General features: G+C 43.3%; 1 long non-coding RNA gene across 1 annotated transcript; it reads right to left on the minus strand.

The window, feature by feature from the left end:
• Positions 1-2,193: 2,193 nt before the first annotated feature.
• LOC106731884 (uncharacterized) lies at positions 2,194-26,403 on the minus strand. The gene is made up of 3 exons (XR_001368126.3): positions 26,266-26,403; positions 8,169-8,280; positions 2,194-3,614 (listed from the first exon to the last, which is right to left on the minus strand). It is a non-coding gene; the product is annotated as an uncharacterized LOC106731884 (long non-coding RNA).
• Positions 26,404-27,891: the final 1,488 nt, after the last annotated feature.

A 27,891-nucleotide genomic window follows, 5' to 3' on the forward strand; every position in this document is an offset into this window, starting at 1 on the left:
CCGTTTCAAGATTAACCTTTTGCTTAAATGAATGCTACTCAGGCTATTTCAGAAGTCCCTATTAAACAGTGTAATTAGGAATGATGGAGTGATTATTGTATGTTTCCTTGGGCGTGGTTGCTGCTCTTGTTATGTCTTTCATGTAGTAAGTTGCAGGCCTAAAAGGTTTGGTTGTATGTGTTTGTTTGGATCCATGTTGGAAAAGATGCTTCTCTGAATATTCTCCAGATGCTTTTGTTTGGAAATCTGGAACAACATAGCTGATAATAATCAGTATGTTTTGGTTTTATGCGGTCCCATGAACAGCCTGTCTCGTGACTTTCTCTTCTGGTTACAACTAAGATGTAGAGAGCCACCTCTTTGTGAAGATCCAAATAGTGTTTTCTCTGACATCTGCCAAACTCAGTTGACGTCCTGTTTTCCCATAGCCTCTGTCTTGATCTGCAAGGCCACTCTCTTTTCTTTCAGGCCACTCTTCCTTTGTCACTGAGCCTTTACCACCACTCAACATTTTTAGTTATACCGAAGCTGATTACTCCTAGAGACCATTGATAGCTTCTGTCAAGATTCTGCTGCACTTTTATTGCTAATGTTGTTTACAGACTACTTTCTTTCCTCACCTATTGCTGCATTTGATGCACTTATTAAAGATTAAGATGCTAATATTTTCCTCATGGAGCTGTTCTGAGGCAGATAAGGATAAGCGTGCTTGAGGCTGGGATATGCCTCTGGGCACTCTCATTCTTGTGATGATCAAGTGGGTCTTGAAGTTTCCTGAAAAGCAGAAACTTATTTCAGAAATAACCATGGTAACCAGACGAAGATGGTCAGCCTAAGTTTGCTCTAACCCTAGTATAAATCCAGCATAGTTCCACTGACACCAAAGGAGCTACTTTGAATTTACAGTGATATAAATGAGAGCAGAATGTGTCCAAATGAGAAGAGAAATGTTTTAAAATGTATGAATATGTCTGTGTCTAAACACTATCAAATGAGCACATCCATTGAGTTTAAAACATTCAAGTGCAGAAGATCCGACTCTCATTCCATTGAACTCAATACCAAAACGTCCATAATAGGACAAAAAATGTATTTTTGTTTGCTTTAGTTTTTCATCTTCAGCTCTACTGCTGTTTCTGCTGAATTACTTAAGTCTATTTTCTCAACCTAAGAGATCTTGCTTACCTGGAACTAAGAATCCCAGCCTTAATTTGAGATTCCACCCTGCTGTCCTATTGGCAGTCCTGGAGCAGCTGATAGGGCCACTGATTCTACTTAAGCCAGCAGCAGGAATAGGAAGCCACTTGAACAAACCTCAAGTTTGTTAAAACAACATAAGCATTCAGTTAAAATGCTTTACACCCTTTATTCTACAACTGTCTTCTTTAAATTAGAATCCTCTCATGAGCATGTGGACATCCATTCTAGTATGGAGATTTTGCCATTAATTTCAATAGGGAGCAGAACTGGGACCTAAATATTTAGGCAAAAGATATGTCCAGTTCTGAGAGCACAGATGTAGACATAACAGAAAGTCACTAATTAGCACCATTCCCAAATGAAATAGGCGTGAAGACTGAATTATCATTTTATTAGCTTGGAGCAAAGAACATAAGTCTGGAACCTCAGGGACAGGAACATTCTTGGGCGAAGATGGAGAAGTTTGCACAGCTGCTGCTGTTCAGTGTTAGCCTGATGGTTGACATTCTCTATCCAAAAAGCTTATGAACTTGACCCCTTTCATGAGCATTCTATTAATTTAAAACTAATTTAAAAAAAAACTGTTTCTTTGGATTTAAATCAGAATAAAATTACACTTACAAAAAAGCACAAGTTGTCCTTACTTATTTAAGTTTACAATTTAAATGATGACTGCCAAGCAGCAAAACCTAACCCAATAATGAATTGATTCAGCCCGCCAATATAACCAAAGAGCCCCTTGGAGTCCCTTTGGATCAGACCCTCAACTTTCCCCATTTAATCTGTGAAAAACATGGGGATTTTGCAGCATGCTTAAAATATCAAATTTAAGGTGGAAGGAACAAGTTCCAGGGTCCCAAGTTCTCCAAAAAGAGTATCTGGCCAGCAGCTCCGCTCTTAAAATGAGGGCAAATTCTCTGCTGGTTGCAGCTGTGACTATATGGCAGGGGGAGAGTTGAAATCATTTGGGAAGACATGTTCCAGGCCTTTGCATTTTGACAGCACTCTTTAAAATATGGCCCATTTTTCATGTAATTATCCTCAGCTTTCTCTTGTCCCGCATGTGTCACCATCAACCTTGCGCCTTTCCTGAGCATTCTATTAATTTAAACTAAATTTTAAAAAACAGTGTGTGTTTGTTTAGATTTAAATCAGAACAAAAATTACACTGACAAATATGCATTACATCAATATGCAGTATATAAGGTCAGAAAGAGTGGGAAGTTTTTGTGAAAGGTTTTTGCTTCCTCATGCATATGTAATTCTAGCTTCAGAACAGTTAGCAAAACTGTCAACCTAGTGTCTTTCACAAGCAGTAAACGTGAATATTTTATTTTGCTTTTACAGGCAAAAGGCTTTTTTAACCTTTCAATCATAAAAAGCATGTATAGGAAAAAAATGTTATCCACTTCTTTAAAAAAATTAATACAAAAATAATTGTACATTTACCGCAACCCCAATTGCCTAATTAAATGAAGAAGAGTCATATCCCATATCCCCCAAGAGTAATGTATAAACACATATTTCACTCCAATATTAATTTTTCCAGTGATTTCAGATATACCCAAAATCTTTTAGAAAACAAGAATTATGATCTTTAACAGTCAGAGCAAATAAAAATTGGTAGAAAGAGATATCATTGATTCCTAAAATTTTAATTTGTTTTAGTCCAAAAGTTACCTACAATTCCAACAATTTTGTCTCTCCTAACTTTTACGTTTGAAAACTGTCAGAAATAAAGAATTATGAAACTGAGGCACAAAAGTTGTTTTATCAGAAGGATTGAATCCCACAGCATCTTAATTTTCCTGCACGAATATATTTTAATGTTTTGCATATTGAATCTTTTGCTCAAACTTCCAATATTGCCAACTCCATGTGTTCAAATTTCAGGAGTTAGAATCATGAAAATCTTTAATAATAATAAAATATTTAATAATAATAAAATAATTTTTAAAAAATGATAAATAATAAAAATTGGAGTTATTTGCATCTACCTTCTGGTTTTTGAGTCTTCAGCCTGAATGTTTTCTGTATTTTTTTTTCTTTTTTCTGCCACCAGGAGTTTTATCAAACTTCCTCATTTTTGTAACATTGAAAGCTGAGATTTTTCACATAATCACATGACTCTAGGAACAGGGTCTTTAAAGGAAACATAAAATATTGTACAACTGACAGTAAGATTTGACTACAAAGTAGAATAGAAAAGAAGCAAGGCTTAGTACCAAGCAAGCACTTAAATGCCTAATTTTATTACGTTGGTTTTCTTCCCCATTTCTCTTTGTGATGACTAGTCCAGTTGAACCACTTTGAACCACTAAGTTACTCTTTCAGATAATAAGGGCAGGAATCAGCAGCAGAGACGCAAATATGAAGTAGACTGCTTCACATCATGTTGTGTCCATTTGCACCATCTGAATAAAACCCAAGATGAGAGAATGGTTAATGAACTGTTTTTCCTGGAAATGTTGGCTGCAACAGAAAGTTTGCAGTACGTTGTAGTCTCATGGGGAAATGAAGGTAAAACCATGTCAATTGAAATGAATGAGGTGGATGAGCAAGTAACCTAAGGAAAGTCTAGACTAATTGGTTTTGAAAGTCTAGACTAATTGGTTTTGGTACCTATCAGCAAGTCCAGTGAATTTCACAGAACATGAACATTTCAGTGCTTTCAAATCTGCATTTTTCACCATTTGAAAAATTTGGCACACGCTAAATGGCAAATATTCTACACTGCTTTAGGCCTATCTTTTAATGTCCTAAACAGCCCAGTGAGGGTTAATAGTTTCAATGGAATAACTTGATTTAAATCTTCCAACCATTTAAAAAATGCTAGCCCCAGTCTTTCCCATAAAGATTCTGGTTAACTTCTTGTAGCAAAGCATTCATGATTTATACAACTGTGCGCTATGTTTCCCTTATACAGGCAGTCCCCGGGTTATGTACAAGATAGGGACTGTAGGTTTGTTCTTAAGTTGAATCTGTATGTAAGTCGGAACTGGTGTCCAGATTCAGCCGCTGCTGAAACTGACCAGCGGCTGACTACAGGAAGCCCGAGGCAGAGTTGCTCTGCCCGGGGCTTCCTGGAATCAGCCGCTGATCAGTTTCAACAGGCTGAATCTGGACACCAGTTCCGACTTACATACAGATTCAACTTAAGAACCCCAGGCGTCCCCAAGTCAGCTGCTGCTGAAACTGATCAGCAGCTGATTCCAGGAAGCCCGGGGCAGAGCAACTCTGCCTCGGGCTTCCTGTAGTCAGCGCTGGTCAGTTTCAGCAGAAGCTGAATTGGGGACGCCTGGGGCAGAGCAGCTGGGGTGCTGCCGGGTTGGTCCAGTAGTGCCCAGAGCGGCGCTGTGGGACCACCCAGCAGCGCCCCAGCTGCTCTACCACAGGCGTCCAGAGAAAAGCCTGGTCTGCTGGGGGTGGGGGGGGCAAGGGCGCACTAGCTGCACCCCCTCCCCCCCAGCAGACCAGGGAGACGCGGGCGGCGGACCAAGACGCACCGCGGTCCCGCCGCCCGGGTCCTCCGTGGCTTTGCTCCGCGTCTCCCTGGTCTGCTGGTCTGCTGGAGGCCAGCAGACCAGGGAGACGGGGAGCAAAGCCGCGGAGCACACGGGCAGTGGGACAGCCCAGATGCGTCGCGGCTGTCCCGCTGCCCGCGTGCTCCGTGGCTTTGCTCAGCGTTTCCCTGGTCTGCTGGGGGGGGACTCCCCCCCCCAGCAGACCAGGGAGACGCGGAGCAGCTTTTCTCGCCCCGGAGGATGTGGGCGGCTGGACCGCGGCACATCTGGACGTCCCACTGCTCCCGTCCTCCAGGGCGAGAAAAACCCCGTTCGTAACTGTGGATCCGACATAAGTCAGATCCGCGTAACTCGGGGACTGCCTGTATTTGAAGATTGTTTAGTGATAGCGCATCAGCTATATCCCATGGCATTACTAACTAGTATTCTGCAGTCTCTTTTGTCTTTTGAACTATTGGATAACATCATATATATTTTTATTTTCATGGGTTTTCTTTTAAGTTTTTATTATCATATGCACCTTACCCATTGTGCAAAAATGGGCAGCAATTATCTAAAGTGTGCACTTACGTAGTACACTTTTCTAAGCATATAAAGTTAAAGTGCTGTTACTGATCAGCCCTTTTTGAGGATACCTTCAAAAATGCATAAGAAAATATTGTAACCGGATGTGAATTGTCATAGTTGGCTTCCTGGAAGCCAATGGCAATGTGACAATTTACACCCACTGTGCACTAGACCTCAGGTACTTTTATTGTATTTCAAATGAAAGTTATAAACCACCGAGATTATTTTCCTCCTATCAATTATATGCTGTCAACTCCCACATTTTCTTTAAAATCTCAAACTTGAAATTATTTTATTTTATCCCACCAAAATAGGAAATATGTCCAAATAAAAAGACAATTGTATCCGATGTGATGTATTTAACTACAGGTTGGACCTTCCCAAAACCAGAACTCCCTCATCTGGCAACATCTGTGGTCTGGCAGGAGCATGGTGTTCCTGGACCAGGGAGTCCTGGCTGGGAGCCCCAATGACAAGAGGGCTGGTGGCTAGAAGCCCAGCTGGGCTGGGGCTGGTGCAAGAGCCCAGGTATTGTAGCAGAGGCCATGGCAGCCCCAGTAGCAGGGCCGGGGACATGGCAGTTGTGGCAGCCACAGTAGTGGGGCTGGGGCCAGAGACATGGCAGCTGCAATAGCAGGGCAAGGGCCAGAGACACAGCAGCCCCAATAGCGGGGTTAGGGTCAGGGATGCGGCAGCCCAGTAGCCCGGCGGACGAGGGGGATGGCTGGGGCAGGCAGCAGGGTGGGAAGGTGGTCTGGGGATCCAGTAGCAGGGCACCTCCTCTGGTCTGGCAAATTCCCTCATTAGGAATCAGTCAGGTCCAACCTGTATAAGGAAACCATTCAAAAATAAAATGTGGCCATGCACAAAGCAGTCTAATTCTGCATAAATTGTTTACCAGGAATGCTGCCACAGAGAGGCCATTTAATTTTGTCCTTTTTTCACCTTTGTCACTTTTTTCAGCTTTTTTTTTTAGCAACTTTTTCATTTCAGCTCTCTAGATAATTGTTCTGTTTTGGCCAGTTAGTAACATTAGCTGAAATACCATTTCTTATCTTCAATCTTACTTCTGGCTCTTGTCCACTTTTCAGCTACTCCTCCAAGTTCTCTGACTTCTTACACTGCTCGAAGAAAGGATTTATAGAGCTTTACTGTCTTCTCCTTGCTTTTGCTGCTTTTTCAGTAGTATGTCCCGTGACTGCGTCATTAAGGAATTTTACAACTTATTGTAAATAACTATAATGTGGATAGCACGGTGCTTCAAATAAATGAGATTGATTGGAGGACTCTACTAACTTCGCTTGCAGAGATTCACAGATGTTAAGACCCTCATTATCTATATTTATCTTCTGATATCCCTAGAATACTCATCTGCTCACTAATCAATCATGTCACATAGTTTTCAGAAACAGTCAGGAGTCCTGTGGCACCATACAGACTATCAGATTTATTTGGGCACAAGCTTTCATGGGTAAAAAACACTTTGTCAGATTTCAGAGTACTGCAATCCCAAGGTGTTATTTAGTGGCAGTGACAGCAAGGAATATCTCTCTTCCCCACCCTACTTGTGGAGTTGATAATGGTACGGGAACTTGTCTTCCCATTATAGGGTGGAGATTAAATTCTGAGGAATTACTTCAATATGTCCCCTATATTCTTAAAACTTTTGTTAGTAAGGACCTGGAATTACTCTGTGTGTGTAAGTCCATCAACATTTTTATGATTCTCAGAGTGGGGTAAGCTTTTTGTTCAATTATACCAGCTGAAGTCTTGCATACCAGAGCAATGAACATAAGAAACCCTAGAGAAATGGACACACACAAATTCTATAAGGCGAAGCCTCTTTCTTCTCATGTACCTTTTTTGTGTGACAGACCACAGTGTGACATTCGCTCATTTTCATTTTAGAGTCAAAATGAAGTCTTTTCAGTCTAACTTTTCTCTAGTGTTTGTTTGATTTCTGGATTTAAACTGTTTTGTAAAACTCTGAAAGCCCATTTCTCTAAGTTGAACTAAACAACCCCTCATTGTACAGTATGAAAAAAGCCTGACGAAAGTTTTTTGGTTAGCCACCAATTTCTTCTCTTATGTTTACAGTCTCAGATTATAAAGCTATCATCCGGCATTCTCACATGTGCTAACTAATTGCTATGCAGTTGACAAAGAACACATTTACAAGTAATGTGTGGAATGTACAACCGGATATATTAATGTCAATTCACATGTTACCTAGATACAGGTTTTGTTTGTGATTCGGGTTAGCAAATTAATTTCTTAATTGTTCAGCACAGAGAAACTAATAGTACAATCCAAAGCCCTTTGGAGTCAATGGAAAAACTCCTGTAGACTTAAATGGACTTTGTATCAGGTCTTTAAGGGATTGATTGTCAACCATATTATAATTCCACGTAGTGAGTCTAGGATAGCAACTTGGCCTCCCTTTGACCCGGAAGAGGAAGGACTCCCCCTTTGATTGTGAATGTGTAGGTGAATTTACCTAAAAAAAATCTAGGTTAAGAGAAGATTATTCAGGATGTAAAGTCAGGCACTCAGAAGTCAGGAAGTACCATAATTAAGATTGCCTACGCAACCTTAATCCAACCCCCTCATGCTTGTGCATTATGAAACATTCTTTAATTACATGAATGATCATATCCTTTTTTTACCCCCTCCATAGGTACACAAGATGGAAAGTGCTCACTTTATAAGCAGCTATTCAATATCCCCACCACCATTGTTCAATGTGTAGCCGTAGGTCTTGTTTGCTACACACTATTCTGAAGATAATTGTTAGTTTCCTTATGGTCTTTTCTATGGGGCTTATTGCTACTATAGTTGAGTGTTTTACAAACATTAATGATTTTATTTTCACCATACCTGTGTGACACGAGGAGGCATTATTATCCCCACTTTACTGACATTCTCCTTCACTGGACAGCCCTGATTCATCTTCAAAGTTGGTCTCTGCATTGAAAGTAGCAGGGGGTTTCTGTGGAAAAAGAAGTAAGTGATCATGTAATATGTGTTGTAATGTTTACACACATGGAGGCTAAATTAAGGTTGTATAGGCAAACCTTAATTCTAACATTTCCTAACTTTGGAATGCTTGACTTGGCAATCGTAGTATTCTTCTAATCTTTTGTGTGTGTGTATCACCTATACATATTTATTAGAAATGAAATCTGTCAGTCTGTTTGTCTGTCTGTGCAAGAACTCCTCCTAAACGATAAGAGCTAAGGCCATCAAATTTGGTAAGCCGCTTCCTCTTATCCTAACTTAAAGCAAAGTCGGGGTTTAGTTGTTCCGGGAACACAGGAAGTAGCAGGAATGGGGTTTTCCCCTCAACACAGGGCCAAGAGATGAGGGACATGATCCTCACACTCACCACTTAGGGTCTGTGAGTAGGGATGGGATACTGTAGAGTGAGTACTGGGAACAGCCACACCAGCATGAGACTGACCAGCTGAGCTGTGCCTGTTGCCGGCCAAGTCACCTTCCTGCCCATAGCTACAGGGCCTGGCCTTCCTCCTCCACCCTGCTACAGGACCTAGATTCCCCTCCCCCACACCTACTAAGGCCTGCATCCTTCCCCTGGCTGCTCCACATGGGCATGTGGAGAATTCCCCTTCCCCATTTTGAGGCTCCTACGGGTCTAGCAATTTTCCCTTCATCCCATCACTTCACCCAGAGCGTGGGGGATTCCCTTCCTCCCACCCAACCTGTGCCAATCCACCTGGGGTCTAGAGATTCCCCTCCACTCCCCCAGCGCCTGAGCAGCTCCTCTGAGGGCCTGAAGGTTACCTTCCCCACCACCCACACCACACAGCTCCTCACAGGGCCAGGCCCTCCTCCTCCCACTCTGCACTGCTCTGCCTTTGATTTCCCAACAAAACCCATCAGATCAATGCTAGGTAAATCTCCTAATATAGTATAATGAATGAGAGAGAGATGGGCCTAAATTGAAACTATAGCATCAGTAGCAACCGAACCTTTGCCTCCCCAAAGTACAGGTATGGATCTGAATCTTACAATTTGGGCCTTGATTGTTAATAGTCTAATTGGAAATACCAAACCCAAACAACCCAGAACTCTAAAGAGCAGATTTGTGATTTACAGTCAAATCTGGCTCTGAACTTCGCTGCCTGAGCTCATTTCTGAAGTCAACGTGAAGATTTTTTTAGTTGCTGGGCAGCCACTGTCCTTTAGTGTGTGTCTGAGTGCAAGACCCTTTTAAATCATTACATAGCACTGGGGAAAACTTGATTTAAACATCATAAGAACATTGCAGCAGAAACAGGGTCTCTATTGAGAAAACCAGATTGCACTGGGAAAATCAGAAACTATGCACGATGGGAAAACAGAGAGCACAAAAGGGAAACCCATGCAAGTTTTGTTAGTCATCATTAACTTATCCTGGAGATTCCGCAAGGGAGAAACAAGGGAAGCATTGCTGGCACCAAGCCAACCACGGTGGCACCTATAACTTGTGGGCAGAGAGGGAACCTTCTACAGAGTTGGTGTGGAAGTGTAACTGGGCCCTGCAAGAAAGAGAGCAGGATCCAGTGCACCTGATTTGATTACCTACTGCTCAGTGAGGCTTAAGGAAAGACACCTGGGCCTTATAAAAGGGGAAACAGTCAGATGATTTGAAGTAATGTCTGCAGGCATTGTAGGAAGTAAAGAGAATGCTGCAGGGGGAAGATATAACAGGGGAAGACCTGTGAAAAAGGCTAAACTCCAAGCAAGAGGTGCTGGGAGAACATAATGACAGACACCCTAGGAAGGAGAGCCTATGCCCCAGGTTGGACTGAAGAAGAAGGCGGCTGGAACTCTGAAGGGCAGATGGACCCACAGGAAAAGAGGATCTGGGCCCAGCCTAAGATTGGGGCAATGAACTGTTAAATAGAGGACAGACCTGAGGGAGGAGGAGCCAGGCCCAGCTGAAACTAGAATGAAAACTTGGTAGGTTTGAACTTTCTTTTGAAAGACTTGTGCTAGATGTAATAAATAGAACACTGGAAGTGGAATGTTTTGAACATGTACCCTGTATGAACTATTTTAAGGCCCCAGGGCAGGTAGGACCATTTACAGGTTGCAATCCCCTTTCTATGAATCACACCACAGTGAACCTCCAGCTGATCTCCAGATAATATTGAGGAACATTTAACTTTTGTGCTCAGTGCTACTGATCTGTAAGAGGTTTTGAGGTATGTAATTCCACTTTGGTATATGTAATGCAGGGGAGCGCTTGACTCAAAGAATAGAAATCTGCCAATTTAGGTACACTTGCTCTGAAGTGCCACTCTACACATTGTACCCTTGAGCACTAGTAAAGATTTTAATGCGCAATATTAGAGGAAGACAAAGGCCTGTATGAACTCACTATCTATTTGATGTACGCAATGCTATCTATCTACCAACTCCAGTCTGACCATTATAGGCAGTTCCATTTCCTCACATCCACTAAAAAAGCTACACGATGTTAAACAGAGATAAGTAAGTTTGAGACAGTCATTTTGTTTATTATATTATCTCTTCCTTACTGTCATCACCTGATTAGATTTTTGGGGGGTCATTCTAGCCTAGTTCTGAGATCAAATACTTTGAGCTAAATCCATGAGGGTCAATGTAGAAGCTCTGATCCTGTGTTAGTGATGAAAAAACCATTTGTCAAGCCACTAATGCAGTGGCATGTATAGATGGACTGTCTCATCTGAAAATACCAAGCCACCTAATGGAATCTAAAATTACCACAGTTGTTTTCAAAAGTGATGAACGGAGGCAGACAGTTAGCAGACAATACATACTGTTCAAGGACATACTTAAACAATAGCTGTGAATTACATTCTGCTTCATTACAAAGAAAAGAGCTGGATTGTCTTTGTCAAATGGAATTTTCCACTACCATGCCCTATTTAAAAGGCACCAAATAAAATTTGCCTGTCGAAAAAAAAATCTATTTGTATTTTCAGCCCCTCCACCTCAAAATACTCTATTGAAAATGTCCTCCATTTGTACAGCATCACAAGCCTTCTCTTTGGAAATGGTTCATTTCCAACTATTTTATTGTAAAAGAAAGCCTCTGTCTCACGTGTTGCGATGGACTGGTGGGCATGCTTCAAAGAGCCCAGGAGTCAAGGTCAGTGTTCCCTGTAGGCTGTGCGCTTGTGTGGCCACTTAGGAGAGATTCCAATGCCGCCCAGCTGATTAGCCGAGCGCCCACGGCTAGGTTGTGTTTCTATTAGTGGTGCATATTCGCACATGCCTTGGTACACATAACAAATTTATTCACACAAATTTATACACACATGGATGGAAAAGATTAGAGGGAATATTGGTCAGGGGGATTAATTTGCACCATGGCCTAGCTATTCACACCTGGAACAAATCATGAATCTATTTCTCTTAGCATAATCCATCCAGGATTCATTTGAGCAGTACTTAGATCGCCTTTTCCATCAGGTTCCCTGCTGATGAAGTGTAGGTACAGCAATAAAGATCTCCTGTTCCGCAGAACATCTTCCATCTCTTTAACAATGTCTGTCCCTAAGCAAAACAGCTTTTATAATCTTTTAAAAGATTGTCTTGCCTTGCAGCCCTCCAGCCAGAGTGTAGATACCTCCAAAAGGTTGAGCTACACTTAGGGCACCATTTCAGATTTTGGTGGGGAGAAGGATCTGTCCATGCCACAAGCAGAGTGAGGGCATGGGGGGACCAGACTGAGGAGAATGGCTTCAGCAGTGTTTCTGAACATGCTCAGTGCAAGCCAAGCAGCAAATGGGGATAGGACCAACCCATTCTGCCCATACACACTCATGCACACACCCTTCCTTCCTTCCTTCCAGAAGCTATTAAGGCACTTGAAAACTCTCATATTTTTTATCAGATAATTTTGGAATTAGCTGACAGAGGGACTGTATCTAATTCCTAAATAAAAGAAAGAAAATCAAATAAATATTAGAGCTGAGTGTGTGTCTAATATTCTGACATTTGTGGCAAGTCACTTATGGGACACATGCTGGTTAGGTTTAACATTTTAATGTATATTCTTACTTTGCAACTAACTCTGTAGAGAGAGAGAGTATCAGGACTCATCCTGAGTTCTATCTCAGAAGGGGAGCGGAGTTGAGTGGGTTACAGTATGGGGCAGATACCAGTGTTCCCTCTAAGATTTTCCATCCATGAGCAGAGTGAGTTTTGTCTTATGCACCAATATTGAAGTCATGTGCACTTGTTCAGATGTGTGCCACTGTGGTACCCAAGAGTATGTCTACACTTGATTCCTCCTTCGAGGGAAGAAAGCAAATGCAGCTGAGCGAAATTGCAAATGAAGCGTGAATTTGAATTTCCCATGCTTCATTTGCATAATCACGTCCGGGTGCTATTTCGAAATACCCTATTTCGAAAAAAGAAACGCTGTCTAGATGCGGTTATTTCAAAAGAAAACCCTTCTTACGAAATAACCCTTAAAACTCATTTTATAAGGAGTATTTCGTAAGAAGCGCTTTCTTTTGAAATAACCGCATCTAGACAGCATTTCTTTTCGAAATAGGGTATTTTGAAATAGCGCCCGGATGCGATTATGCAAATGAAGGGTGGGAAATTCAAATTCGCGCTTCATTTGCAATTTCACTCAGCTGCATTTGCATTCCTCTCTAAAAAGAGGAATGCAGCATAGACACCCTAAGTTATAAACCTCTCCCTTTCCTCTACTGTCCTGACTCCTGCCCTTCTGTCTCCCATCAGCTCTCCTGGCACTTGCCCCCACCTGTCCATCCTCTCTGACCCCTGCACCTACTCTTCCCTTTCCCCTTGTGCCCATCCCTCTTCTAGCATCCCTCTCCTAACACCTCCCTCTACCCACCTGCCCGCCTCTCTCCTCTGCCCTCTGCCACTCATCCCTCCCCTCCAATTCTGTCCCCATGTCTGCTCTTGTGCTTCACCTCCACAATCCCTGTGGCACCTTCACCTTCCCTTACTCCTGCAACTTCCTGGCACCTCCCACCTCCTTCACTGCTCTTGCCCTCCACCTCCCTGGTGCCCACCCCTCACTACCCTCTGCCCCAGTTCTCCTCACACCCCTCTGCGCCCTCACACATGACTTGTTCCAACCCACACCTTTCTCATGCCGATCCCTCCTTTCAAATCCTCTTCTCCCAGCACCTACTCCTCCCCTCCTCTATTCCTTCCTCTTGCCCCCATTGCTCTTCCCCTCTCCTCTCCCAGCATCACCCTGTCCCCTCCCTTCTCCCACTTCCACTGACACCTTCCTATTTCTCCCCACCCCAGATCCTCGTGCCCTTTCCCCTCATTGCCTCCTCTTGGCCCCCTGGCATTTGTCTCTCTTCCATCCTGCCCCTTGGTGCCTTCCTTTTTTTCCTCCTGCCTGGCTTCTCCTCTCCCGTTAGCACAAGCCCCTTCCTTACTTCACTCTCACCTTCCCCTTAGTTATTCCCCTGCCCCTTCACTTACCTACTGCCATCCTGACACCTGCACTTGCCAGGCAGGGTAGCATGGTGGGTGGCTGCCCTGTGTGGCGGGACGAGTCAGGGCTGTGGTGCTATTTTTAGTACTGTGGCCTCAGCCCAGGAGCAGCTGCACCATGGCCTAGCTCCAGTCCTGACACACAGGGCAGCACTTCTCATGTGCCAGGACTCAAGCCAGGGCCACAGTACTATTTTTGGTATGGCGGTCCCAGCCTCAGCAGCCACCATGCAGCCACAGCCACAGCTGCTCCCAGGGACTGGGCCACACAGTGGGCAGCTGCCCCATGTGCCAGGTCACCGTGCTATTTTTAGTTCCATGGCCCAGGTTTCACTCCGGTAGCAGCCACACAGTCCGTGTGATGGCTGCTCCTGAGGTGGGCAGTCAGCCACCACACGGCCCTGCCCCCAGGAGCAGCTGGGGCCGCAGCTGCACAGCTCTGCTGAGGGGGTGGGCGGGAATGAAATTCTTGGTGCGCAGGTGCACACCTTACAGGGAAGCCTGGCAGATACATTTGCATTTTATATAATAAAATCAGAACAGACCTACTGGGTCAGACCAAAGGTCTATGTAGCCCAGTATCCTGTCTGCAGACAGTGGCCATTGCCGGGTGCTTCAGAAAGAATGAGCGGAAGCGGATCAGCGGGCAGCGTGAAACTGCCACTCCTCTCTGGCTATTGGGGTGCCATTCTACTCCTCCTCTTGAGTCCTCTGGCCTGCAGGCTTATGCTGCTTGCCAGCAGCTGGGCATAGCCCACAGGGGGCCAGCCAGGGATGGGTCTGGCTGCAGGAGCCAATGGCAGCAGGGGCGGATATAGGGCAGGGCGAACGGGGCGACCGCCCCAGACCCCGCACTTCAAAAAGCCCTGCGCATGCGCCGTGGCAAAGGGGGGGCCCCGCGGAATTACGCTGCCCGGGGCCCCGCAAAACTGTCATCTGCCCCTGAATGGCAGCATGCAGCTTCTAGGGCATGACAAAATTTGGGGCAATACACAAATACTACTGTTTAGTTTGTGTATCAGTAGGGATGGTCCTGTTTTGAAGCTATTGGCTGATTATCTATTCATGCACTCTTAAGACCCAGATGGATTAAAGCAATGACAGTCAAATTCATGCTTGTGAGACAGACTGGTTATGAAACTACAACCACAGGGGGAAAAAAGCCTCTTAGTGTCATCTGAAGAACTGTTCACCTAACAAAGTCTTTGTTAAAGTTGGGGTGATTGCTGGTAAGCTCAGTCATATGCATGTCGGTTCTTTTATTGTTTCAGTGTGTTTTCTCTGCAATCCATTTACCTTAAGAATAAACATGGCAACTGAACTATGGCAGCTAGGCTGCATCTAGACGGCAAGCCACCTTTCGAAAGAGGCTTTTTCGACAGATACTTTCGAAAAAGCTTCTTTTGAAAAAGAGCATCTAGACTACAATCAGTACTTTCAAAAAAGCAAGCTGCTTTTTCGAAAGAGCACCCAGGCAGTCTGGATGCTATCTTTCATAAGAACATAACATAAGAACATAAGAACAGCCGTACTGGGTCAGACCAAAGGTCCATCTAGCCCAGTAGCCTGTCTGCTGACAGTGGCCAGGACCAGGTGCCCCAGAGAGGGTGGACCGAAGACAATTATCAAGCGATTTGGCTCCTGCCATCCCTCTCCAGCCTCTGACAAACAGAGGCCAAGGACACCATTTTATCCCCTGGCTAATAGCCTTTTATGGACCTAACCTCCATGAAATTATCTAGCTTCTCTTTAAATTCTATTATAGTCCTAGCCTTCACAGCCTCCTCTGGCAAGGAGTTCCACAGGTTGACTACATGCTGTGTGAAGAAGAACTTTCTTTTATTAGTTTTAAACCTGCTACCCTTAATTTCATTTGGTGTCCTCTCGTTCTTCTATTTAGTTTGCATTACGTAGCGCCTTTTTTCGAAAGAGCACTTTCGAAAAAAGGCATTATTCCTCGTGAAATGAGGAGTACTGCCGTCGAAAGAAAAGCCACATTCTTTCGATTTAATTTCAAAAGAACACGGCTGTAGTCTAGACGCAGGTGAAGTTTTTTCGAAAAAAGGCTACTTTTTTCCAAAAAACCCTGCAGTCTAGACACAGCCTTACACTGTACAGATGCTGAGGAAAAAAGTAAAGCAGGCCTGCTTTGGGCAATTTGACTGTGATAGGGAATTCACAGAGAAATAGGTAGCTTGAAAATGCCCCAGTCAAGATGGGGAAGGGACAGTGGGGGGAGAAATACAAGTCTCTTCTACTCAACAATATGTGGATTTTGGGTGGGAGAAGGATGGATGGCCATTGCTAGCCTCCTCTCAAACTACCGTATATTCCGGCGTACAAGACGACCTCTGAAGTTAAAAAACATCCCCCAAAAATCGGGGGTCATCTTGTACGCCGGATGCCCCGCCGCCGGAGCCCCTCCGCGGCTTTGAAAGCCTCGGGGGAAGCCGGCGGGGGGGCATCCCAGGCGTGCATGGGCTGCCCCCCCGCCGGAGCCCCTCCGTGGCTTTGAAAGCCTCGGGGGAAGCCGGCGGCGGGGCATCCCAGGCGCGCATGGGCTGCCCCCCCTCCGGAGCCCCTCCGCGGCAGCGCGGAGGGGCTCCGGAGGGGGGGCAGCCCATGCGCGCCTGGGATGCCCCGCCGCCGGCTTCCCCCGAGGCTTTCAAAGCCGCGGAGGGGCTCCGGCGGGGGGGGGGGGGGGGGCAGCCCAGGCGCTCCTGGCGGCTTTGCTCCCGGTGCCTCTGGTCTGCTGGGGACCATCTCCAGCAGACCAGGGACACCGGGAGCAAAGGAGGCGGAGGGGCGCTGGGGTATAAGATGAAACCCTATCTTTTAATTAAAAAGATAGGGGGTCGTCTTATACGCCCAGTCGCCCTATACGCCGGAAAATACGGTATACAATAAAGAGTTCTGCAGAGGAAACAGGAGTCTGCACCCACCTTGCTTATGAGGCAATGAGTCAGAAATTAGTTTATTAACAGAGTGATTAGCAAGTGATTAAGATAAAAAAGGACTGTCAGGATGTTTCCTAAAGTTATATGATCCATTCCAACCTTGGTAAGTAAGTAGCTCAAATAAGTGGCTCCTTTTTTATACCACGGACCGGCAAACCCATTCACAAAGTTTTGGTAGACCAGTGATAGAAATGTAGCCGTGTTAGTCTGGGGTAGTTGAAGCAAAATGCAGGACAATGTAGCACTTTAAAGACTAACAAGATGGTTTATTAGATGATGAGCTTTCGTGGGCCAGACCCACTTCCTCAGATCAAATAGTGGAAGAAAGTAGTCACAACCATATATACCAAAGGATACAATTAAAAAAAATGAACAAATATGAAAAGGACAAATCACATTGCAGAACAGAAGGGGGATGCGGGGGGGTGGGAAGGGGGAGGAAGGAAGGTAAGTGTCTGTGAATTGCTGATATTAAAGGTAGGGAGAGTGGGATGTTTGTGAGTTAATGGTATTACAGGTGATAATTGGGGAATTTCCAACTCACAAACATCCCACTCTCCCTACCTTTAATATCAGCAATTCACAGACACTTACCTTCCTTCCTCCCCCTTCCCACCTCCCCGCATCTCCCTTCTGTTCTGCAATGTGATTTGTCCTTTTCATATTTGTTCATTTTTTTTAATTGTATCCTTTGGTATATATGGTTGTGACTACTTTCTTCCACTATTTGATCTGAGGAAGTGGGTCTGGCCCACGAAAGCTCATCATCTAATAAACCATCTTGGTAGACCAGTAACATTTTATTTGCATATTTGCCTATCCATTATGCAAATAACAAATATGCAGATATGCAAATAAATGTTACCTGTCCACCTAGTCCCAACTCAGCCCCTGCTCCCCAGTGCCTAACACCTTTTGACCTTCACCCCTACACCCATGTCCTTTAACCTCTTAACCTCTGACCCCTACAGCCCATGCCAACACCCTCTTGCTCTGTGCCCCCACCATGCCCTCACCTCAAACCCTTTTGCCCTTTGACTCCCACCCTACCCCTGCACTCTCCAGAGTGAGGCTGCCCCCACTAGGAAGCATGGCTATTACCGCCGTGCAGGCAGGGGGAGCGGCCATTGGCGGCATGTGCACTCCCTCCTCCTTCACACTACCTCCCTCTCCGAGTTTGTTTGCGACCTCATGGGTAGAGGCGGGAGTGGGGGAATGTGGAACCCCGGCCGGGCTGCCATCTTACCTGGAGGGAAAGAAGCGCTTCCTGTTCTGCCGCCTCCTGCTGCCTCCTCAGCCTCAGTGCCGCCATTGGGCAAAATCTCCAGCAATTGCCGCAGCCTGTCAGCCAGCAGTTAATGGACTGGCACTGGTCCACGGACTGGCAGTTGGGAACCACTGGCCTAAGTGATTGTATTTTGTAGATTTTTTTCTACAATTGTTTCAAATAACTGTATTTAAGAGGAAGCAAAAAAAAGTTATCAATATCTTTTTGAGAAGATAGCTGTTTTTTAGATGAAAGAAATGCAACAGATCTAATCTACCTGAATCTCAGTAAGGTATTTGTTCAATCTGAGAAAATCTTAGTTAAACTGAAGAGCATGGAGTTTAATACAAGAACTGAAAGGTGGATAAGAAACTGATTAAAGAGGAGACTCCAACAAGTCATATTGAAAGGTGAGCAGTTATGTTCCTCAGGAATCGGTCTTGAAACCAATTTTATTCAACATTTTCATTATTGACCTTGGCACAAAAAGTGGATGTGTATCAATAAAATTTGCAGATGATGTAAAGTTGGGAGCTATTGCCCATATGCCACATAATGTGTAAATGTATACAAAGGCAGAGGTTTGCTGTGCAACTTTCAATATATGGAATGCTATATACCAGCTCCTGTGGTTAAGTCTGATCAACTCAGCATAGCTTTGCTTTGTGTCAAATAAAGGAGCCTGAGTGATGAGACTGGGCTCAGACTGAATTCTTGGGGAACGAGTGGAAGAGGTCTCAGGGGAACCCCAACATAGGGGGCCACAATGGCTAGTGTAACATAGCTTTGTCTTCCTCAACACGTAGCTGTGTTGTTTTGTTTCATAGCTGAATAAGAGCTAAAGCATGATAGTTATCTTCTTGTAAAATCCTAAACTGAGACGAGACATTTGTAGTGTTTACTGTGTGATTAGCTAGGAGAGGTCAGCACTATAATTTTGCCTGGTTGACTTTGCCTCATTTACCTCCCAGTAAAACTACAGTACCTTGTCTCCTTATGTTTTTACAGTGGAGTAGTTAACGCATGTTAGTTATTCCATGCTAAAACACACCTTTTTTGTCAATAAAGACAAAGTATTAGGGCATCATTAGGTTCACACCCTGCAAGAATTAGACCTGTCTGTGCTACCAAGGAACTCCTGTGTATTAGGGAAATCTATTGTTGCCCTTTGGAGCAGCTTTCCAGCTGCTTAACATTGCCCGAGTACACTGCGAAGTGGCCACCTGAGTATTGGGTCCTGCCTTTCAAATATTAGGTGCTAAAGAAAATAATCTTGGCAGTTTGTTGTATTTTCCTATTGAGCTTTTTCAAGCTAAACACAAACTTGACAGACTCCTCCCCTCCCCTTCTCCCCCGAGGTTGGTCCTTCTGGACAAAACAAAAAGAAAATAGTTTGCTCTGCCCAGTGTAGGCTGCAAACTAGACAGCCTTTGTGCTTTTATTTTGGTTAGCAGCTTGGACTCCACAAATAACCCGAACAAATATTATGCCTTAGATCATTTCTAGAGGAAAAACTTCCAAAGCAAGCAAAGAAACAATACACAACAAATCTTCTCATGGAAAACTAACAGCCAATTAATTATCCTCTCAAAATGATAGATGATCATTTTGAGGCATTTTGCAAAAACAAGAAGTACAAGTCCTATAGATTTTTAAATCAGGAAGTGGGAGAGGGAGGGGAGAAGGGAAATATGAAGCACAGTAATTTGAACCGGATTCAGCCCACCTGTGCTATGTACATAATGTAATAAATAAGGAATGATTTATACCGTCCCATGCTGCATAAGAGCCCTTTAATTTTGCACACTTAAATTTTGTATAACATACCAGTGTCACACTTTATAGGAAGTATTCCATGTCTTTGGTACAAGAAGTGAAGTTGTGTGGATAATAAATATATTCAACTTTGACTTCTACATCATTTAGCCCAATGTGGAATTTTAGGCTGTTCTCTCAGGATCCGGCTGCAACATATCTGTAGCAAGTCAAATAAACAATAATACCCCTGTGTTGTTGCAAGTTCAGGACCTCTTTAAGATTCATTATGAGGACTGCTGATCTATTACCAAAACATAGCTTCACACGTTATCACTTGAGCAGCCATCATCTGAGCTCAGTCACTGCTTCCTTAAAATAACTGAATTTTAAAAATCAGAGGGGTAGCTGTGTTAGTCTGAACCTGCAAAAGCGGCGAGGAGTCCTATGGCACCTTATAGACTAACCGAAGTGTTGGAGCATAAGCTTTCGTGGGCAAAGACCCACTTCATCAGATGCAACATGCATCTGACGAAGTGGGTCTTTGCCCACGAAAGCTTATGCTCCAACACTTGGTTAGTCTATAAGGTGCCACAGGACTCCTTGCCGCTTTTGTAAATTTTAAAAAGGAAGGGAGCCAAAGTTTATTTACTGATCAGGAGAGTGAGCTCATTCTATGAATTAATGTTGGTGGTTTACTTCCAGAGCGCAGGAAATTTTTATTTGATAGACCCTGCTCCGTTCCTTATACTGTCACTTGAAAAGAGCTACCCAAATGCATATCCATTCTGACTCTTGAAGAAAATAGGAAAGGGCTTAGTTTTGCAGCCGGTGGAGGAGTGCACTCTCCAGGAGCTTGATACCTTCTCCAGCAATCATCACCAGTCCCCATTTCATGTTCCTGGATCCACGACAATGACTGAGGAAAAGTTTGTGGCGTATGTGCAGTAGTGTTTCCAGCATATGCTGCTTGTTTGTTTGGCATTTTGGCATGAACTATTACAACATGGGAGGTTTATTGTGTGATAAATTCCAATAACTATTGTTAGTTGCTAGAAAGAAATCTTGGAAAAGTTAATGGAGATTAAACAGTGTCATTAAAAACTGTAATATTTATAGTGAAAAAAATCTAAAAAATGTCTCAATCTCCTTGTCTTTTCCTAGCCCTACCCATCACCTTTTTAAAAGTTTGTTCCTTGTTTTGTTGACTTTTCTTTCTTTTTCTGTTAAAACCAGAAAAAGTCTGGAAAATGATGCAAGGCAGTGTCTTGCTCACAAAACAGTTTGCTCCTCATGTTCTCTGGCTGCTGACGCGAACGAAGTTTGGATGGTATGTACCAGTCTAATGATAATGCTACCATATTGCTGTATCTTATCTTCCACCTGTGCAAATGTGGTGCTGGGGCTAACTGAACTTCCTGCCTCTCCAGTGTTTAACAGAACCATTGAAATTAGAGAAGGAAAAGACTATTTATGTCACTTCTAGTCTGTTCCAGAAGGCCAGTGCTGGATTGTTCTCAGTCTAACTTCTAACATCTCAACCCAGAAGCTGACGCAGTACCCTGTCACTTAAATCTCGACCAATATATGTACATTGGGACTGGACTTATATCAGTGGTGGACAACCTGCACACCTGGGCCACATGCAGCCTATCAATGGTTTATGTGAGGCCCATGAGAGATTTTCTTTACCATGCCCTGTGCACAGGATTGCCAGATTCTGCTGGTATCTGTCCATGTACTTTTTTCATACCGGTATTACTAAAATGACATGCACATGGGCACGTAGAGGCTACGTCTACACTACGAGTTTTCTTTGCAAAAAATATGCTAATGAGAGATTCATTTGCATGAGTTGTGATCTCATTTGCATATTTTCTGCCGATCCATTTTTGTGCTGGTTTTTTTGCACAAAACAAGCAGTGTGGACATTTTTCTTTTGTGCAAAAACCCCTTTTTCCGCAAGATCGGTATACCTCCTTTTTGGGGGCATAAGGATCTTGCGGAAAAAGGGTTTTTTGCGGGAAACTAAAACGTCTGCACTGCTTGTTTTGCGCAAAAACCCCAGTGCAAAAACAGATCAGCAGAAAATATGAAAATGAGATTGCAACTCATGAAAATGAGTCCCTGATTAGCATTTTTTTGCTGCGAAAACTTGTAGTATAGACATAGCTGAAGTGAGATGCTGGCTGATTGCACACAGCATTGACTGTGAGAGCCACACACTCCCTCTACATCCAATCAAAGCACTCTGCAAATTCTAGATATGCGATTGCAGTTAGCAGAGCTACCCTATCCTGGGAGACCTTATTGGTTACGACAGTCTTGTGGCCCACTGAGATGAAGAAGGGCCACTCATCTGGTCCATTCACTAGCCTGGTTTTCCCATTACTGTTCTATATAGAGGATTGATTAACAAGTGGAGCCGCAGCTGAAAGGCTAAGTAGAGAGGAAAGCAAACTGCAGGAGCTGGAAGCAGATAGAGAGAAAGGAAACACTGGTGCAAGTGAAGCACTTTAATGAAGGCAGAGCTGGGCAACACTGCGTCTAGTGCTGCTTCCTGTCCCTCACAGAAGATGGGGAGCTAGCCTTGACTTGCTTGCATGGCAGGCCATAGCCTGCTGTCACAGTACAATAAAGCATGAATTGGTGAAAGGAGGGAGAGTGATTTATTCTTTTGGGAGCAGAAAAAACTCACCGAGAACTATGACGTTGTTAATAATTTTTAATCAAAAGCATGCAAAATTCTTGGTAGCCACATAAACCAAGAAGAAACTGTGCATATTGAAATGCATTTTGCTGTGAAATATTGTGGGTATTAAAAAACTTCAGATGAAAATTAGTGTTGAGTTCAACTGGACAGAAACCTAGAATGTTCTTACATAAAGCCCTGGGAAGTTAAAGTTTGCATGATTCCTGTCTCCTTCTGTAATCCAGAAGGCAGAACTGGTTAATTTGTGTTTGTACTATACTGCTGCCTTTAAAAAAAGTCAAACGAGAAAAAAAGATTCTTCAACTGAGCCCTGATCCTGAAATGTGCTGGTGTCTTCTGGAAGGTGCTAAGTGCCTTCCATTTCTACTGCGCCTGATTCTCCTCTCACCTACACTGATATAAATCAGGAGGAATGCCAATGCCCCTATATTGAGAGAGAGAGAGCTAGGCCTACTGACTTCAAAATGAATGGAGAATGCTCAGAACTCCACAATATCTGTCCGCAGTCCTTAAACTGTGAATATTTAAGTATGGCACAGACATGGTTTTAATTAAACTACTAGAGGTAACATTTTCAGAAGTGCCTAAATCCCATTTTCAAAAGTGCCTTAGGTGCTTTTGAAAATTTTGCTGCATAACTCTTACAATGGTATGGTGCGTCTCCTTTTCTTAATAATCCAAAATTGTCAAAATCTCATTACTGAGATTTAATAAGAGTCTTACCAACTCTGATGCCATCCTGTCCCATTGGTTTGAATGAGAGTAGATTTAGGTCCCCAGGGTTAGATGAGGGACACAGAAGTCCAGATTCTCCTCTCAGCTGCACCTTTGTAACTGTAATGACCACCATCTTGGAACAGATGCTAGGAGCTGAACAGATCTAGACATGACATGAACTGCTATAGCTTGAATAAAAGGCTATGCAGCTGAAGGCTCTAGCAGACAGGATCCATGCTGTGGATCAGGCATAAAGCAGAATATTTAACACATAGTAGCCTGTGGGTTACCTAAAAATAGGGTGAATTATGGAGTTACTCCATACGTCTTTGTCTTTATTTCCTAGAGTTTTATACTTGGTTTCTATCCAGACGTTTATGAAGTTACACTGCTGTAAATGAGAGCAGAATCCAGCTCCATATCCATCCAGCATTAGGGCAAGAGACATGAACTGGTAGATTTTACTCCTATTGCATTCTCTCTTAACTTGCTATGTAACTGTGCCAGTCACTTAACTTTGCTGTGTCTCTATATTTTGAGCATGTTAAATAAGGACAACAACAATTCAGTTTACATGCCTTGAGTTCTTCTGAATAGAATTGTCATATCAGCATGCAGCAGTACTATGATACTGCCATACCTTGACTTTCTAATCTGAGGATTTCAAACTGCATTAATTACTGGCAAGATACGACCAACACTGATCAACCCACTCTCATGGGGTTTCATGCTGTTGTTTATACTCCACAGTAAAAGTTACTTATGTTCTTATGTCATTATCTCAAGTACAAAGGCTAAGCAGGGTTCCTAACAATCAGGTCTTTATGGATCGAAAGACCATGGTGATGGGAGAGGACTATCGTGTTTCTGATATGAGGGGATTAAGATAACTCCAGCAGTTGGATAGTCAATGCCAGACAAATTCCGTTTGTCAGATGAAATAAGTTGATTTCTGATGTAGAAGGTCATGTGGGTCATTTTTATCTTCAACATTAAAAATGCACTGTGGAAATCAGACCATAAATCTATGTCCAGAGCAGTGTAACACTGCGTAACTAAAAGACATAACATTCAGTTTCTAAAGTATAATGTAACTAGTATATTGACTCAGAATTGCTTGGGTCCTTAACTCAATCAAGTTGGTTGTTTGGGGATTTTTGGAAAATAAAAGGAAGGTGTAAATGCTTTATTTAAGTGATTGCAATTTTCAAAAATACAGTGTTACTTTTATGGAGTTAATTTTTATTTCAGATTTCTTTTAAAAGGGATTGTTACAATTTTTCCATTTAATTGGTTTTTAGCAATTTTTTTAGAATGAGAATTACATCAAGTGTATTTTTTCTTCATCTATGAGTCTATGATCCCTATGAACTCTTATCATTTCCCCAGACAGAGTCAGGAATGCAGCAAATTGTTGACTTTCCTCTCGCTCTCTGATAGTGACAAAGAGGTACAGACAGCAACATCTCCGTATGAATCTGAGGGGGAGGGGGAAGCTTGAGGTCCCCTTCCCCCAACCCTCCCTAGGGTCACAGCTGTGGCTCTGAACAGACAGACAGAAACACAAACTGTCTAAAATATATAGTAGACTAGAAGATTTACCTGGCATTCCTTGCGTCCTTAATTCAATTATATTTTGGTTTTTTAAAAATGTACATGCTTCATTTAAATTATTGCTCTGGGGTAGGGCTGGGGATGAGTAGGCAGGCAGCCCTGTGGAGAGAGGACAATCCAGCCCTCTCTCACCACAGCAGCTTCAGCCAGATGAGAAATGCCTCTCCATGACTACTGCAGCTCCAGGGAGCACAGCCTGTGGAAGAGGCATGTCTCCCAGCTGGGGCAGGTCCAGGTTCAGCTGCCCCCTGCACTTCCCAGCCAGAGTGAGGAATGCAGAAAACGATGTACTTTCCCCTTGCTCCCTGAGGAAGGGGAACAGCCAACAATGTTCCTGTACAAATCGAGGGAAGGGGCAATGTAACCCCACTTCCTACAAGGTGCCTAGAGGGTGGGAGGCATAGAGCTGGGGCAGTCCCATATGAGGAGCACCTACAACCAGCCACTTTCACAGTCACTTTCCTGGTGATTGTCATTTTTCTATACAGTTTTATGAGAATCAATCCTATTCCAAGCACATCCCATTTTCTGGCACAACCAAACTCTGACCTTGATTTGAGTTATAATAAGAGGAAGCTACATACTGAATGTGGTAGTCTTTGCTCTTACTGTTTAGGAGGAGTTGTGGGACAGACAAACAAACAAACTCTTCCAAATATATAGCAGATTAATATGGATGTCTCTGCAATAATCTCTACATTTTCATGAATTTGTTTTTCCAACATGATACTGTTCCAATTGTCTTGACCTCTGAGTTGTTTTCCAAATGTTGTCTATGAAACAGCATATTTTACATCAGTACCAAAATCATTGTGGGCAGCTGTACCACAGGGGAAGAACAAACACATTTAAAGAGAAAGATCTAAACATAAATCATTTACTACTGCTGTTAAAAATCAACTGAAATTTGTGCCTTGAATGCAACAAGATTTTGGCAGGAAAGATGCTTCGCCAACTTTTGGAAAAAAAGAGTTCCTTATTTAATTAAAATGGCCATGTTCCAACAGTGGTTCCTTCACATTTTCTTGTCTTTGGCCAATACAAATAAATAATCATATTAGAGAGTGGTTTCTGGCCGGGGTGGGCAATAATTTTTAATGGGGGCCACTCCAAGATTTTGGAAAATGATCAAGGAGGTCAAGAACTTCTGTGGAGGGGGCATAGGGTGTAGAAGGGATAGAGGGTGCAGGGGAGAGTGTGGGGTCTGAGAGGGAATTTGGCTGCAGGAGGGGGTTATGATTTGGGCCAGGAGCTTAGGGAGCAGGATCCAGGTGGGGTTATGAGTGCAAGAGAGGATTCTGGCCTCGGGGAGGGGTGCAGGAGAGGGTACAGAGTCTGGGAGGGAGTTGTGGCCTGGAGGAGGTAGGGAGAGGAGATACAGAGGGTTTGGGTAGTGGCCTGGGGCTGGCAGTTGGGGTGAGAGAGGAGGTGGGGTGCCAGAGGTATGCTCTGGCGGGGGGTGCTTACCTAGGTAGTTCTCAGCCAGTAGCTCTGCAGGTACTTGAGACAGACTCCATACCTGTGCGCTGGGCAGGCTGCTCCACGTGGCTCTGCTCCAGCACAGGGAGGACAGGAAGGAGGAGGCTTTATTCACTGCCTCCTCCTTCAGCAAAATTTCTCAGCTCCTATTGGCCACAAACTGTCCAATGGGAGCTTGGGGATTTTGTTAGGGGGCAGGAACACCGTGCAAAGCTTTCTCCTCCCTGCCCAGCTTGCTGTTTAAAGTGGCTGCAGTTGCTCTCTAGGAAGCATGCTGGTGAGGCAGCCATGGGCTGGATTCTTGCCCACTCCTGACTTATGGTGATAAAAGTATATAACAAACTCAGACAGTAGTATGTGTATGTACTATACACAGACTTACCGTGCTCACAACAGAAATCTTTCTAGCATTTTAAAAGTTTTTTACTGGTTTGAGAGAAACTTTTTATTTGCATAATATGGAGTAGTGGATGAACATAATAAGAACTTTCAAACAGAAACTTTTAAGTGCAACCATTGTAATTCTTGTACTAAGCGTAATGTTGGGAGTCATTAATAAACGTTAGATAATAAGACAGAAAACCATATTGCCTCTGTATAAAACCATGATACATCCATCACAACAAACAAACAAAACAACAAAAATTGTAATTGGAAAAGTTTCAGAAAAGGCCAATAAAAACAGTGAAGGATATGGAACAGCTTCCATATGAGGAGAGATTAATAAGACCGAGAGTTTTCAGCTTGGAAAATAGATGACTAAAGTAAGATATGGTTGAGGTCTATAAAATCAAGACTGATGTGGAGAAAGTAAATAAGGAAGATTTAACTCTGGCTTCCTTTATATTTGTATAGTACCTAACCCAATGAGAACTGCTTCCTGTCAAGGGTTTTGGATACTTCTGCTATACATATAATAATAATTATTAATAATAAATAATCCATCACCAGACATAAAGCTTTCTATCAACATCTGACCTAACTTATTTTTAGTGACCCTGGTTTATTTAAAATATGTGATTATTGCTTTTCATCCTCCATTTAGAAGCATATTCTTGTACAGATGCCAGAAATTGCAGGAATTAAAAGCAAACATCCATGCGCTAACAATTGTTGCAAGTGCTACACCCAATGCACTCAAGTCCCATGACATTCCTGAAGTCAACCAAAACACATTTCTGTGCTTGCCTTGCCACTGTAACCGCTTAAAGTAAAAATGTTAAAGTAACCACCACTCAATAAATCGTTGCCAAAAATTACAGTAAAACCCACTTTCTTAATGGTCAAAGAATGAAGCCAAAAACAACAAACCAGTGTGCTGTGGTAAATTTTGAAAGCATTGATATAAACCATAAAAACATATTATCAATTATTTTCTTAAGTTGCCTCTCGCTCGCTCGCTTTTTATTTTTTGGTAAGCTGCAAGCAGAATGATGGCCTATGACAGCTATAAATAAGGCTGAGTAACTATAAGATTCACTGTGACTGCATAGGACAAATCCTATAGCCCTTACTTAAGGCTAGAGCAAATCTTCCCTCTCTAGTTGTAAAAACCACAGAAACAAGATAGATTGCCCAGAAAACTACATTAAATTCACATCCTGGTGTTTTTAG

The sequence above is a fragment of the Pelodiscus sinensis genome, chromosome 1 (assembly GCF_049634645.1).
Source record: "Pelodiscus sinensis isolate JC-2024 chromosome 1, ASM4963464v1, whole genome shotgun sequence".
Taxonomy (NCBI): Eukaryota; Metazoa; Chordata; order Testudines; family Trionychidae; genus Pelodiscus; species Pelodiscus sinensis.